We start from the raw sequence: 6000 nt of genomic DNA on the forward strand, positions 1-6000 counted from the left end.
TATATTTGGATTTGCATTTTGGTTTTTCTTTGTTGTCACTGCACATTTGCTCTCCCAATCATATTTTAGGTAAACTTAATAGCAAAAGTGGTTTATTCTCTCAAATGACAGATGACAGTAAGAGATAGTCTTACTTATGTGATCTGACCGGCATACTGAGCCCAGTTGGATTTAAACTTAATTGAAAAAAAAGTCATATAATACTAGAAATAGGAGGGCCCTTAGGCATAATTTATTTTAACCTTTTCATTTTTATATAAGAACAAAATAGAACCCAGATATGTATCTTTTCACCTATTATCTATAGAATGACCATATATCCTGGTTTGGACCTGTTTTGCCATGTAATTAATAATAACACCTCCTTTAGTTCTCAAAGATGTACTGATTTAGGAGAAAAGCTAAATGTTCATCTAATCTATATCTCTTTTGGTTTTGGTTTTATCATCCATTAGATGATATTATACAAACTTAGACCACCTATCCATATAAAAATGCATAGATTGGGGCACCTGGGTGGCTCAGTCAGTTAAGCATCCAACCCTTGATTTTGGCTTGGGTCACAATCTCATGGTTTGTGAGTTTAAGCCCCATGTCAGGCTCTGAGCTGATGGTGTGGAGCCTACTTGGGATTCTCTCTCTACCCCTCCCCCATGTGTGTGCATGCCCTCTCCCTCTCTCTCTTTCTCTCTGTCTCTCTCTAAATAAACAAATAAACTTAAAAAAAATTAAAATGCATAGATGTACATACATGTAACGTTTGTGTCTAGTTCTCCAGTTGAGAACCTCTAACGTAGATGTCAGAACGAATAAAATCAATTCCTGTGCACCCCTCATACAGCTAGTTAAACAATACTGCCTATTAAATCTTTATACACCAATAAAATAAGTCTTTTTTTTTAAATGTTTATTTATTTTTGAGAGACAGAGTGCGAGCAGAGGAGCGACAAAGGGAGAGGGAGACACAGAATCTGAGGCAGGCTCTAGGCTCTGAGCTGTCAACACAGCCCGATGCGGGGCTCCAACTCATGAACCATGAGCACATGACATGAGCCGAAGTTGTATGCTTAACTGACTGAGCCGCCCAAGCACCCAAGGCCCAATAAAATAAGTCTTATTGCACCCATCGGGCAAGAGTCTAGGCTAAGAAGTACCACTACACGGAATGGTAGAGTCAGGACTTGGACTCTGGCCTTCTGACCCACTGACCTTTTACCATGAGAGGTGGAGAGAGCAGGCTATTGGACACAGACGTGTAGTTTATACTCTGACTGACACTGACTAATTAGGTGGCCTCGGGCAAACTGATTAACGCACTTCACCTCATTTTTCTAATTTGTAAAGGGCAGGTTATATTAGAAGTATCCACCTCATCCTGATTTCTAAGGAGAAAATAGAAAAATATACCAGTAGTGCTTGGAAGACTAATCCCTAATAAATGTTAGATATTATTACTAAGCAACATTGCTGCTGTGAAATCATGCAAACGTGACTAAGTGAACACTTACGTAGATTATCGCATGATCCAAAAACCAAGAGTTCAGAAATAATGGAGAATCTAACAAAATAGGAAACTACCTTCACAGTACACAAGTATCCTCAAAATATGTTACCCTGTAGCAATGGCGATAGGCATCAGAGGCAGCAGAGGGGAGACTCTGTGAAGGATGTGAAACTCTGTATGTCTAGTTAGGGTCAGAAAACTTCAGAGGAGTTTTAGAGAAATGTATACAACAAAATACCTTGCAATACATACACCATTATTGTACCATTTTCTCACAAAAACCATCAGTAACTTCACCGGACTATCAATATTAAAATTCTGATAATGCAATTCCATCCCTTCTTCCTAAAATTATTCCCCATCACGTCACGGCACATTGTAGCTATATCTTATTCTACAGGTTTATTAATTTCAAGGTACAGCCTTGGAGGTGGATGTCAGTGACTTGAAGTATTCATACGTAGGAGCTTACTTATTCACCTATAAATAATGAACTAACATATTTTTTAGCCAGAGCCAAGCCTCCATTTAAATATAAGACCAGCTTCCTTATCACAGCCACGTGAAAGGAGGCAGAACGGAATGAAGAGAGATAATGTTCCAGTCAAATTACATCCTTACATATTCATATAGATTCTTCATTTTCTTCAAATGCCAGAATGTGACTTTGAGATTTTTTTTTTCTCAGTTGGGACTCTTATTTGCAATATGCCAGCTAAAATTTAAATTGTGTGGGCTAAAGGGGGCTTTATTAATGGACACAATGACTTTGAGGAAACTGGGAAGTGCTATCTTTTTATGGGTTATTTCTACCTCTCTCCTACACTTGATTCTCCCCTGAATTTTTTCTCCTCAAATTATCTAGCATTACACTGAAAACACCTCCCTAGTTCCTATTTCATATTCTAATACACTTTCCTCAAAATGAATTCCTAGAAAAGAAAAATTTTACTAATATTTTAGCAGTAACTATAAATAAGTATATGGAAACAAGGGAGATAGTTTCCAGAACTTAATTCCAGAATTTTAGTTCCAGAATTAAAGAATTTTTATTTATTTTTTTAACATTTATTCCTTTTTGGAGAGACAGAGAGAGACAGAGTGTGAGTGGGGGAGGGACAGAAAAAGAGGGAGACACAGAATCCGAAGTAGGCTCCAGGCTCTGAACTAAGAGCACAGAGCCTGATGCAGGGCTCGAACTCATGAACTGTGAGATCATGACCTGAGCTGAAGTCAGATGCTTAACTGATTGAGCCACCCAGGCCCCCCCAGAAAGAAATTTTTTAAAATTCACCTTTATTGCAGATTTCTTTCAAATGCTCTATTTTATACACAATTAACCACAAAAGCAGTTGACTCCATTCCTAAGAACTAATTATTATTTCTTTAAAATCTTTTGCACCAGGTGGAAATATACTTTCTTTACTGAACTCCATCTTTTATTCACAGGGAATTATGGTCTTAATAAAGAATATTATCCTGTGAATTAAAATCAATGTTAATATGAATTGTAAACAGTGTCCAAAATGAGGAAACTAAATGATTACATACAATTAAAACAGTAAATCATGAGCTGTACTCTCGAACCACTTTGTAAAAGAGGTCAAGTGCCACCCGGGCAAAGGCTCAACTAAAAAGGAGGTGATAAGGGAAGACATTTGTGAGATCCTTAGAATTCGACAACCTTATCATTCTTGCTTACTCTTTGTTCCCCAAATCCTGGAAGTACACGCTGACCCGTAAAGAAAGATTCAAACTAGAGTGTGAAATAATGAGCTGTATCTTTGGGCATCGTGTTTCAAAATAAGGTTGGTGTCTCCTGGAATCTCCATTAAACAAACTTCTCTAGAACACAATTCCATATTCCTGAAACAAGCAGAGCTTCAACCATCAAAGAGTTTCCATTTCCTATGAGGTGGCACAGGCATAAACTAACAACTCCCTAAAAGTAGTTCCTGCTAGAACAGAGAAAGAAACAAAGCATTAAGGAAGGACATAAGGAATGACTGCTTCAGTCTTCGGATGTTGATCATGTCTTCAAACACAAAAAAGGTCATGATGTGCAAGTCAGTTGCTTAGAATAGAAAGCTTGTCAGAAAACAAGTAAGATTCAGTCACATAGGAAGAATACCAAGAAGGTTTGAATGGACTTGACCTGCTTGAGAAATTATTTGGTGGGGGCTGGCAGAGTCCAGTGTATATAAATAGAATAGTGGCAGAAGACAAATAGAGAAAGGATTTTTTTTACTTACTTACTTATTTTTCATTATTCGTTTAATAAATACTCATGCAGGCCCTCCTCTTCCAGGCAGTGAGCAGGCCCTTAAAGATACAATATTAAAGAAGGCTCAGCTCATGGTACAATAGGAGAATGACAGATGCAGATAAATAGTCATTGTCCAATGTGTTTTTGCTTGTAGTAAAGAAAGACATAAAAGTCTCTAAGGTACAAAGGAAGGGACAAAACCAATTACACATCAGGCTACACTTCAAGGGAACATGTGGTCTGGGTTTTAAAGGAAGATTCAGCTCTCACTAGTGCAATGGACCCAGGAAGGAGAGGGTGGGCAGCAGTGTAGGAATCCTCTGCTATAAGACTCTAAACACCCCCAATTATTAAAATGTAAATAATTCCTGCAAGCTAAAAAAGTATCCATTCTCTTTTAGAAGTAGTAAAATGAAACATGTAAAGGCAGAATAGATGAGCTCTGTGTAGAAAAACTGGAGCAGGAATATAATCATGAAGTCTACTTCATATTAATGTCCTTCCTAATGTCAAACTATAGCATTGAAGACCAGGGATGTTAAGGGTATCAGGCCCTCTCATACCTCTGTGCTGTGCATGTCAGAAGCTCTCATCCAGTTTATCTCTATGCCCTTAGTTGGCCTGCCTCTAAAGCATCATTTCTTCTCCACATTATGTATTCACCAGCATATGAAGATCAACAGGGAAATAAAATTTAGGTTGTGGAAAATCATTCTATAATTTTAATATGGAGATGTTATCAAACATGATAGAGGTTAAAAGAAATTTCTTTTCAAATTCTATGTCGTATATTGGTGATAATAATTGTTTCCAGTTTTATGAAGCTTTTTGGACAAAGCAGAAAAATTATCAAGAAAATTCAAGTTCACTTAGCATCCTAATGCTTATTTCCTCACTCCTTCAGGAAATATATAAAAAGAATAGCTTGCATCATCTCTTTCTTCAATTATAAAAAAAGTAGTTAATTCCCATTTATCTTGATAGATGACTAACAGGATGGAGAAAATAATCTCAAAATGCTATTATAGAAAGCCCAAAGAATTGAGATTTACTGAGCTTATCAACATTAGTCTATTCTTATTTCATCTATGTGGATTTACAAAAACACCCACTATGTGTTCCACTCAGAACTTTGAGGAATACATACTAAATACATACAACGCTTGTGCTAGTTTGTTGATTTTCATGAAGCAACTACAACTAGCAAATAGACATCCTTGGGACCCAAGAGGACCAGCTGATCCTATATGTTGATGCTATAGCACTCAACAGCAAATGTGATCATGCAGTGAACATTCTTAGCACAAGATCTGAGAATATAGGACATCCCAAAAGTAAGGCAAGTCTTCATCTTCTTCACAACAGCAAATAGCTCCAGTTTGGATATAAACAAATGTACCTATTTTACATGGATTAGACTTACAGAGGAAGCTGGTGAGCAAGTTGGTAGAGACTTTGAGAAAGAAACTAAGTGAGCGAGAGGCAGCATAGGTGCGTTCCTTCACTACATGCTTCTCTCGCTGCCTTCCAACTCCTGGAATTTGGATCTTTGGGAGTATCTCCTTATTTTCTCCAGAGATCACTCAGCAAATCAGAAATACTTGTATAAGGCACAGCTCTTACTTAAGAGTTGATCAAGGGAGTGATTTAGGTAGCCTTAATAGTGCCTTTCACTGTTTAAAACAGTCATTCAAGAAAACATCCATGGAACAGTTGATTTTTTAAAAGCTCATAGAATAGTGCCTGGAACATAATAAGTACCCAATAAATATTATTTCTATTTTTTATTGTTATTATTATCACTACTTGGCAGTCAGAATTAAAGGCAGATTTCAGAGACTTCAGCAAATAGAACAGTACACATTACTCTTTCCCCAAACTGCACAGTCAGAACACTTTATAATAATACACTATTCCTATTATAGGGCTCCCAAGAGGACTTCCAACAGCTGTACTGTACTACAAGTTCATGTGTTAGACTAGAGGTGAGCAAACTTCTGCTACAAAGGGCCAGAGAGTAAATGTCAAGAGACAGTGTCCTCAACTTTTAGAGCAATAGTTGTTGCTGAAAGACTAACAGTGTCTTTTGTATTTTACATCTTACATTTAACAATGCAAACCCCAGTCTTAACTTGTAGGCCATACAAAAACAGACAGTGAGTGGATGTGACCCACCATCAGTAACTTACCCTTATGCTTGAGAACCACTTCTGTGTCTTATTTTTTTATC

The sequence above is a fragment of the Puma concolor genome, chromosome E2, assembly GCF_028749965.1.
Source record: "Puma concolor isolate L17-30 chromosome E2, mPumCon1.1.hap2, whole genome shotgun sequence".
Classification (NCBI taxonomy): domain Eukaryota; kingdom Metazoa; phylum Chordata; class Mammalia; order Carnivora; family Felidae; genus Puma; species Puma concolor.